At 53.8% G+C, this 10510-nt stretch overlaps 1 long non-coding RNA gene across 1 annotated transcript; it reads left to right on the top strand.

The window, feature by feature from the left end:
* Positions 1-8142: 8142 nt before the first annotated feature.
* On the top strand, positions 8143-9767 carry LOC109747626 (uncharacterized). Its single transcript, XR_012189022.1, has 2 exons — positions 8143-9020; positions 9094-9767. It is a non-coding gene; the product is annotated as an uncharacterized lncRNA (long non-coding RNA).
* The last annotated feature ends 743 nt before the right edge of the window (positions 9768-10510 follow it).

The following is a 10510-nucleotide window of genomic DNA, read 5'->3' as shown; positions in this document are numbered from 1 at the left end:
GGCGCAGTGAGTTGGGCTGCTGGGGTCCTGCTGTGCGTTGGAGATGGAGAGTCTGGCCTGGGCCTTGGCTGTGTGTTGGGCTAAGCCCCGGGCCCGTTCAAAAAATATGGCTAGGTAGTAACCTAAAAAAAGGCACGCCCCGGGCCTGGGCCCTGGGGGCCTGGGGCCCAGATCCGCCCCTGAGTGGGGCTTTGACCAGGGCGAACCCTTGGTTGATGGTGGCGGCCAGAACATTAAGGGCACTACGGGCCCCGATCGTTCCTGAAGGTGACATTGAGGTCTACTATCCTCATTCCTACTCTGCTTTTCTCTGGTGAAAACAAAAATCCTTGATTTGGGCTGCGGCGGCGTGACGCCCGGATAATTAGGCTACAGTAATCCCATGTTAATGGTGCCAAGTCATCTCGATTACTGTTGATAATCTCGCGTTAGTTCAAAACTATTCAAATTGAAAATTACTTTTTTTGACAAACATCATTCTTTTTACAAACGTTAGAACTAAAATCTTCGGAGAGCGCAAATTATTACATAGGTAATTATGGTGAAGAAATCACGCTTTTTAAAAATGCCTAAATACTTTAAAATGAATTAAAGCAAAAAGGGAAATAAGAAAAAGGAAAGACTAAAAAAACAACAACAACAGACCCCCCGGCCTCGTGGCCCAACTGGCCTCAGCCGCCCGAACAGGCCGGCCCACCGCACCAACACTTAACCCTCCGGTCCACCGACCGAAACCCTAACCCCCCACTTCTCCTTCCCGATCCCCCACTCTCCCCACCCCTTCTCCCTCTCCCAGCCACGATCTGGATCGCGCCCCTGGCGTCCCCCCACGCCACGACGCCGCCGCCCGGCGCCTTCCGTCGCCCCGCGCCCGACGTTCCTTCCCCTCTCTCTCCCTCAGCACCGCCGCCCTCCACGACGCTGGCGCACGCCACCGCCTTGGCGCTGCCGCGGCGCCCGAGCGGCTCGACCTTCGCCTCGTCTCGACCTGCTGCTCGCCGCCACGGCGCCGCCGGCCTCCCCGAGCGCCTCCTCGGACTACCTCGCCGGAGCTCCCCCTCGCTGGCTCTGGATCGGCACCCGAGCCGATCCCCGTTGCCAGCGCTCGCCGCCGTTCGCCGTCACCTCGTCGGACGCCTCCTCGCCTACATCCCCGCCTGGCCCAACGACCCTCGCCGAACCCCTGCTCTGCAACGGGGGTGAGCAGCCGTGTCGCCCCCTTTCCCCTCTGTCCTTCCCGTCGCCGTAGCAACCGCGTCGCCCTCCGCTCGCTCGGGCTTGCCCCTAACCTCACCCGCCTCGCGCTCCCCCGTTGGGCTGTGCGTTAAACAGCGCGCACGCCCGCGCTCCTGGGCGCCCCTGCCCGCGCCGCCGCTGCCTCTTGTCGCGCCACCGCCGCTGCCGCCGCCTCCCGGCCTGCTGCTATCCCCCTTCCCCGCAGCTGCTGCTACCGACCGGCGGGGCGCCGTGGCCGCCGACGCTCCCTGCCGTGCGTGTGCAGTTGCCCCGTGCCTGGCTGGGCCACTGCCCAGTCGGGCCGGCGCCCGTTAACCGCTAGCACCAGTGGCCTCCGGGGCCACTTACAAGTGGGGCCCCATGCCCCTGTAAAATAAATAAATAAATAAATAAAAATAATTTTAATAACTTGTAATTAATTAAATAAAGTAATTAATTAACTAAATTAAAATTGATTTGTTTAATTAGCTAATTAGTTAGTTAGTTAACCCTAATAGACACTTACATGTGGGTTCCCTGTCCAGTTTGACCAGTCAAATTGTTGACTCGGTCGACCCAGTCCATGACATGTGGCCCCGTTTGACCCTGTTGACCAGTCAATAGTTGACTGGTCAACTATTGACTCGACCCCCTGGACCCCACCCGTCAGCCTCACATGCATTCGGCTGGGTACACCCACTGGGTACCCGTAGCAATTTCCAATTTAATATATCGAATTAAAATACTTTTTGAAGATGGGTAAAGCTTTGAAAATAATATAAAATAAACCGTTCATCAGATGAAAATACTCTGTACATGAAAGTTGCTCAGAACGACGAGACGAATCTGAATACGCAACCCGTTAATCAGCCACGCGTCCTTAGCATAGCGAACCTGCAAGATTTCATCTCCGGTTCATCTGTCCGAAAACACGAAACACCGGGATACTTTCCTGGATGTTCCCCCGTGCGCCGGTACCACCTATTAGGGCACACCTAGCACCGTTCATTGTCATGTCTTGCATCATCATGCTTATGTTTGCACTGTATTTATTGTTTCTTTCCCCTCTTCTCTCCGGTAGACTACGAGACCGACGCCGCTGCTACCCAGTACGACTACGGAGTTAACGACCCCTCCTTCTTGCCAGAGCAACTAGGCAAGCCCCCCCTTGATCACCAGATATCGCCTATTCTTCCCTCTACTGCTTGCATTAGAGTAGTGTAGCATGTTACTGTTTCGATTAATCCTATTTTGTTGCATAGCCTGTCATTGTTGCTACATCGGTTGATACCTTACCTGCAATCCTAAATGCTTAGTATAGGATGCTAGTTTACCATTAGTGGCCCTACATTCTCGTCAGTCTGCCATGCTATACTATCGGGCCGTGATCACTCGGGAGGTGATCACGGGTATATACTGTACATACATACTATTCAGGTGGTGACTAAAGTCGGGTCGGCTCGTTGAGTACCCGCAAGTGATTTCGATGTGGGGGCTGGAAGGACAGGTGGCTCCATCCCGATAGAGGTGGCCTGGGTTCCCGACGGCCCCCGACTGTTACTTTGTGGCGGAGCGACAGGGCAGGTTGAGACCACCTAGGCGAGAGGTGGGCCTGGCCCTGGTCGGCGTCCGTGGTTACTTCAAAATAACACGCTTAACGAGATCTTGGTATTTGATCTGAGTCTGGACACTGGCCTATACGCACTAACCAACTACGCGGGAATAGTTATGGGCACTCGACGTCGTGGTATCAGCCGAAGCCTTCTTGACGTCAGCGACTGAGCGGCGCGCGCCGGGTTGGACCGCGTAACGCAACTTCCTTTGTAATGGAGGTTGCTAGGTCTGCTCATCGGTCGCGTACGCAACGTGCAGGTGTGCAATGGGCGGTGGGCCCAGACCCCTGCGCGCATAGGATTTAGACCGGCGTGCTGACCTCTCTGTTGTGCCTAGGTAGGGTTGCGTCGTGTTGATCTTCCGAGGCCGGGCATGACCTAGGAAAGTGTGTCCGGCCAAAGGGGATCGAGCGTGTTGGGTTATGTGGTGCACCCCTGCAGGGAAGTTTATCTATTCGAATAGCCGTGTCCCTCGGTAAAAGGACGACCCGGAGTTGTACCTTAACCTTATGACAACTAGAACCGGATACTTAATAAAACACACGCAGACAAGTTCCAGAGACAACCCAGTGATCGCTTTCTCACAGGGCGACGAGGGGAGGATCGCCGGGTAGGATTATGCTATGCGATACTACTTGGAGTACTTCAATCTACTCTCTTCTACATGCTGCAAGACGAAGGCTGCCAGAAGCATAGTCTTCGATAGGACTAGCTATCCCCCTCTTATTCTGGCATTCTGCAGTTCAGTCCACTGATATTGCCTTTTACACATATACCCATGCATATGTAGTGTAGATCCTTGCTTGCGAGTACTTTGGTTGAGTACTCACGGTTGCTTTGCTCCCTCTCCCCCCCTTTTCCTCTTCTTCTTGGATGCCGCAACCAGACGTTGGAGCCCAGGGGCTAGACGCCACCGTCAACGACGACTCCTACTACACTGGAGGTTCCTACTACTACGTGCAGGCCGCTAACGATGACCAGGAGTAGTTTAGGAGGATCCCAGGCAGGAGGCCTGCGCCTCTTTTGATCTGTATCTCAGTTTGTGCTAGCCATCTTATGGCAACTTGTTTAACTTATGTCTGTACTCAGATATTGTTGTTTCCGCTGACTCGTTTATGATCGAGCACTTGTATTCGAGCCCTCGAGGCCCCTGGCTTGTAATATGATGCTTGTATGACTTATTTTACTTTTAGAGTTGTGTTGTGATATCTTTTCGTGAGTCCCTGATCTTGATCGTACACATTTGCGTGCATGATTGTGTATGATTGAATTGGGGGCGTCACAGGAGGCGCTCCGGCGTCGTTCCCTTGATGGAGGTGTTGCCCTGAGACAACATGGGTGATGGACGAGTCCGGCAGTGAGTGGGGGTAGCTATTAGCGGTTGCGGTGCGTGTTGACGAGTGCTCTGCTGCCTCGGAAGTCCTTACTAGCCGGCGTGTCAACGCACTCGATCCTAGGCGAGAGGGGGAAGTGCTCCCCTCTCGGGTAGCAGCCTCTCGCCGATTGTAGGCCAAGCTTGCCTTGACACCGTCGCCATGCTCTTACCGCATCTTCGATGGCGATCTCTCCGGACAGTTTATGTCTTGTTTTGTGGTTGGTGCTGCGGGCGGCGGTGTTGTTCATGGATGCATGGCGGCTTTGATGAGGCGGTGATGCTCACTCTTCTCCCCCTTGGCAGCATTGTTTGTCACTGTTTATGTGTGCTCGGGGAGCTAATTTACCTCCTGACGTGGTGGCGCCCTTCGATCCAGGGCGAGAAAGTAGAGTGCTTTCTCTAGAGGTGGACACGGATGACATGACGATAATGTTTGGCCTCCTGGAGGTTGACGATGGCATGAGTTTCTCTGTGGTGTTCCTTCATTGACTCTACTTCTTCTCCGGTCGGATCACTGAGCTCGGCAAGGGCCTCGATGCTCAAGTTGTGCTTCATCTTTTTATTTTTATTTGCTTGTGTGTTTTCGTTGCCTGTAAGCTGTTCTTAAGCATGCTGGCCGTTTGGTGCTTTATTAATTTGCCCGCTTGGTGCCTTTGCCTAAAAGGTCAACCAAACGCACAAGCACCACGGGTTCACAGCTTCACATCCTGACGAGGAACGAATTTTTTTGGTTGGTAGCTAGCTAGCTTCGCTAGTCAGTTTAAAAGATTAATTAGTATCTTCGCTAGATTTGTTTTTCAAAATTCCACCTATCTATTTCAACACATCGTGATATATCAACATGTGTATGAAACCATCATATGCTGATACAATTGGCTCTTCTCTTAGAGATGCTCTAAAGGTAACTCGATTTGTCTCTCCCTGATGGGCGAGATTTCTAGGTCTGTTATATTTGCAATATCTAACACTTAGCCTGCCAAGGTGGAATCGAAGGGGTTCATCTAAAAAAGCGATAGCATATTCCAATATTTCTGCATTTCTCTTCGTGGCGGAAAGGATGCAGAGGATAGCAATCTCCAGCGTTTTGGATGCAAGAACAATTAGGCCTAGAGAAAAGGACATGAACACAAAAGAAGATGTCAGAGGGTTGTCATAAGAAAAAAGACCAATAAAATTAGAATGAGCACATGTACAAGGAAATCATGGATCAGATAGGTAAAATAAACTTTTGGAGCAATTTCTGGCTGTAATTAATCTAGCCTTGTTTTCGCATAAGCTATTTAAGATTATGAACAGTACAGGCTGGGTAGAATGAAAGAAAGACATCAAATTGAAAGTACAACTCTACTTGGTCGCTAAATAAACGAGTAGGGCTTATGAGGGAGGGGTCATGAGTCTCAATGATTTACCCCGTCTCGAAACTTTTGGTTCACCTTCCACGTGAGTGGTTCATTATCCCGCCAATACATTAGTCCCTTGTTCCTACAAGTGAATAATTAATTAACAATGTATGCATGTATGTTATCATATATAAACAATCAATTAAGCAGGTAGAGCATACGTACATACCAGTGACGACGAGAGCAACATGTAAAGACATGGGGGATAAGGCTACATGGTCCTTGTGTCAAGCCGCTCATGCTCATGCTGCATTCATCGGTTGCTAGCGACCAGGTGCTACTACCAAGACAATATTGAGAAAATGTTAACTCCCGTGGACGCCGATAGATCACGGCGTCGCCTGTAGTGGGAGGCACTAATATCTTGGAAGAGACACACAATGCCCGTCCTCCCACGAATATGACTTTGTCTCCGATTCCTTTTACCGGGACATATCGTCTTGAAACAAGATCCGACAGCCTGTGAACCGCCAGGTGGGTGAAGGACCTGTCCTTGTGCCCGACCACCAGGACCTCCGAGTCACATTCTACCAGATAGAGAGGATAGGCGAGTTTCTTCTTTGGGATCGCGGCGATCAGCTTTGGTGCATCCTGCAGGTGCGCCTCCATCTGGAAAATCTGTGATACTTCAGGACTATCTTCAAAGAAAGTATCATGCACCAGATATTGCTTGCCTCCTGATGACAATGGTTGGTAATGACCCGGAATTCTCCAAGGCAGCATAGTCCACTCCGTATCTTGGGAGGTAGCAACAGCTGCCCATGTCGTACCAATCAAGACCATGACTCTCACGACTCCGTCGGCAGCCACCGAGATGGAAGCAGACATATCTCTCATTAGTTTCAGCTTGGTTGCCTGCGTATAATCAGCCTTGAGTTGCATGGCAAGAGACGTGAGGGGTGGGAGCTCCACGATGTCGCCGGTGAAAGGGTGGAGGAGGCGGATGGCGGTGTCCTCGTCTCGCTGGAGGACCAGGAGGCCCTCCACGGAGTCAAGAACACAGTGATCCGTCAACAGTGGGAGCCGGACGCGGACAAAGATCCCCGAGTCGAGGTTGAAGAACCGGACGTGTCCACAGAGATTTTCATGGCCGGGGTGAAGTCCATGGCCCTCAGCGAACATCATCCAGCGGCGCGGGTGAAAGCGTGGGTCGATCACGCCTCGGCCGCGCGGAGACACGGTGGAAGACCGCCAGTTGGTGCAGACGGCACGGAGGCGAACGTAGTCCGTCAGGTCGCCGGCCAGCAGGCGCCCCGCCACAAGACGAATCATATCTTCTGGCAGCGATGCCCATGGAGACCGGGTGGCCGGCGGCAGTGAAGGTGACATATTGCTCTTGTTACAGATTCACGATCCAAACCTGCAAGAAACCAACTTTATTTTGTTAGAAAAATTATAAACAATAATAGACTGAAAAAGGTTACTGGAACCACGGAATCCATAGCTCAACAAACTATAATATTAATGCACGGTATTAGACGTAAGAGTTTCACGGCTGGCGGCAGGAAGAAAGATACGCGGCGCGATTAAAAAAGTTGGGCAAGCGATAACACACCTCGCGTTAGTTTAGGCTCGATGCAATCTAATTCGGTTCTCGTTATATAGAAACGGAATATGATTGGGTTTATGTACGATACGGACAAGAGTTGGGATAGATGATGCACAATCAAGTTCAAAGACGATGGACTCCCACTGTCCGACGACTTATCTCTACTCCTAAAGACGATGGACTCCCACTGGTCGCTCGATTTTCCCTTACATGATCTCGTCCACGTCCATCGATTTTTTCACTGAAAAAACCGGTTAAACCGCCCTCTCTCTCCCTCCCGAACCCACGTACTCGATTCCTATTCCTAGCTCTAGCCCTACCCCCGATCCTTTCGCCGCCACAATCAACGCTCGGGTCGTCACCTGCACGTAGCGTGTCGGCGCCCGCTCGGCTCGACCGCGACCGCGACGACTGCAGCCCGCGCGGAGGCATTCCTCTAGGTGGTGCGTCCCTCCATGAATCAATCATCCCGTTTGCTACACAGAGGCCAGGATGGAGTACGCATCTTGCGCAGAGGCCTCCGCCGTTCCTCGACGACGCAGGCCGAGGGCCGCGCCGGTCACGTACCGCCGTTCCTAGATGGATTATTGCTACCCCGCTCCCTTGTGCCGATGAAACCGCACTGGAGGGTCGTGCGCCGGCTGAGCGCCTCAAATCGACGAGTCTGGCCGTGGCTGAGGGCCGAGGCGAGTGCAAGAGTCGACGGTGATACAGTCGAGCCGGAGGGTGCAGCGACTCGTCGGCTGCCGGGACGCACCATGCCATGTGCCGTGTGCCAGTTGAGCAAGGGGTCATGGGAAGTTGCGCCGGCCGGATGGCGACGTGTGCGCGTGAGAGCGCCTCTTGGTAATACACAATCGATTGTTTCTTCTTGTGATTTGCGTTACTCATGGGAAAAGCAATCCGTTGTTAAATAGGTAATCTCTGTTATTGTTATTTTCTTGGTTGAAGCCAGATCGACAAGCTCTGTTCGCACTTTTCTTTGTCTTCGCCCATGAGAAGATACGAACATTTCCAAATTCGTGGCCACGGAGGAAAACCACGCCCGGCCCACCCGCGTCGCCCCCGCGGGCGACCGGGAGGCATCCCTAGCCGTCGCCGCCGGTCCCCCCAATCCCCCGCCTCCGTGCAGCACCGGCGGCGGCGGGCCCCCTCCTCCTCCCTGCTTGGTGGTGGCCGACGCAGGACGGAGCCGCCGGGCTGTGGCGCGGCGCTACTCGTGGGGCGCGGCGGCGTGGTGCAGGAGTCTCGCCGCAGTCGCGGCTGGCCTCGGCGTCCGCGCGGACGGCTGCGTGGCGGTGGTGCACGCTCGTACTGGTGGCGGCTGTGCAGCGAGATCTCGATCTGGCTGCGGGCGGCGTGGCCATGATGCGGGCTGCAGGCGGCGCCGGAGCCGGAGTCGTGCCCTTTTTGGTGCGGTGGCTCGGCCGACGGATGGCCTGGTGGCCGCCGGTGGTTCCTCCTGCCGCTCCTGGAGATCCCCTTGTATCCCCATGTAGGTGGGATGGCTACTGCGGGGCGGGTGGCGGCGTGCTCGTCCTGGATCTGGCATCGGGATTCGGGCGGGTGGTGCGGGTTGGGCAGCAGCCTGGCATGGTTGTTGCTCCGGCCCTGGGCAGCGGTGCGGGGAGGTCCGACGCATGGACGGTGAGCTCCTGGTGGCGCGGCCGCTACACGGTGGCTCGGCGGCTCTGCTCGCGGCGACGGCCGGCTTCTTCTCCGGCGTCGGCTCGTCTGCAGGCCAACCGTTTCAACCTTCACTTCATCTCCTCGTCGTCCGGACGTTACTCCCATATGGTCCTCTCCCAGCTGCGGTCCACCGCTCGTCTCGCGCCTGGTGCTGCAGGACCGAACTCGTCTCACACACGGTGTGCAGCAGGACCGAGCTCGTCTCGTGCACGGTGCAGCAGGACTGACCTCGTCCCCCTCTTGGTGCTGCAGGACCGAGCTCGTCTCGCGCTCGGGGAAGCAGGGCGGGTCGATGGATGCCAGTTCTGGCCGGCCTATTGGGTCTCGACGCTGGGTCGCCCAAGGGTGCGAAAGGTGGGACCTTTCCGCTCGCCTCTTTCGTTGGGGTGCGGCGGGTCTCAGGTGAGGTGGTGTCAAGGTCTTGGATGCCGGGTCGGTGGCCCTGGTGGTGGTCGCGCGGTGCTCTTGGGCAGAACCCGTGCCTTGGTGTTGCCCGGTCTCCATGGCTGTGTGGGCGGCGTGGTTGCTGGGGTGTGGCGTTCGGTGGCGGTGAGTGTTGGCTGAGGTGAAAACCTGTTCTATCTTCGGACGTACCGGCGGCGGCGAAGATCTTTCCCTTCTTGAGGGCGTCGTCGCGGCTCTCATTGGCCCGTCATGCGGCTTCAGGGGAAACTCTGAACCTTGGATCGGGCGGGTGGCGGCTCTCCGGTGCCGTTCCCTTCCTGAAGGCGGCGCCTTGGAGCACATGGTTCGTCATATGTAGCTTCATCTCTTTGTGGTGGTAGTGTTAGGAGTGGTGTTGCTGCGCTCAGCGTCTATGTATCTTGCCCTGGATGTGTGCGTGTGTTGTGGTAGCGTGTGTTTGTACTGGGTGCTTGATGATCGGTGCTTTATATGTAAAGCGGGCAAGAAGCCTTTTTCTGTAATTCCTGGCCACTAATAAAGATGAAAAACAAGGATCAATCTGTTGTGGTTACTTGATTGAAAAAATCTGACCAATTTCCAGTTCCTGTTTGGAGTATGATCAGTTGGTTTCTTTTGGTTTGATTTCTCCGTTCTGATCTAGGATGATCTTTTTTTTCGAGAATGACGGGGGGGGGGGGGGGCAAGGAGGCCCCACCGATTGTTATATTAATCGAAGGACTTGGCAGTCATATAGGGTTTTTCATCGAAAACAAAACTACAAGCTAAGAAGCGAAAAACCAAAAAAAAAAAGAAAGGGGGGGGGGGGGGGGGGGGGAGTTTACAAGACAGAGAGAAAAACCGCGCGGGTCTCTAGAAGACGCTCGCGAGCAGGAGCCGAGGATGATCTTTGAATTGATGTAGATTGATGCCCCCTATTCATCCTTGTTCTCCTCTTTCCTTGCCGGGCCAAATTGCTTAATCGGAGGGCAAAGTACATGATAACGTGTTTAGAAGTAAAACTGAGAGATAGATAGATGAATGAATCAGCAGCTTTTCATTGATGATGAATCTGAGTATTTATACGATGCGTAGGTCAGTTACAAGGTATATCATCAACTTATGAGTGGATTAACCTTTGGTTTTGCACCTGCATTTAGGATGAAGGGAGGCACTGGAAACCTCATGCCTCCTCTGGCCATGTTGTACCTGAACAAGATGCATTTTCTCAGGTTATATTCTAGCAGTACAGCCGGGAGGCAAGGAA

Source organism: Aegilops tauschii, chromosome 7 (assembly GCF_002575655.3).
Source record: "Aegilops tauschii subsp. strangulata cultivar AL8/78 chromosome 7, Aet v6.0, whole genome shotgun sequence".
In the NCBI taxonomy this organism is placed as follows: Eukaryota; Viridiplantae; Streptophyta; class Magnoliopsida; order Poales; family Poaceae; genus Aegilops; species Aegilops tauschii.
The sequence above is the reverse complement of the archived record's forward strand: the minus strand, read 5'-3'. Positions and strand labels throughout refer to the sequence as shown.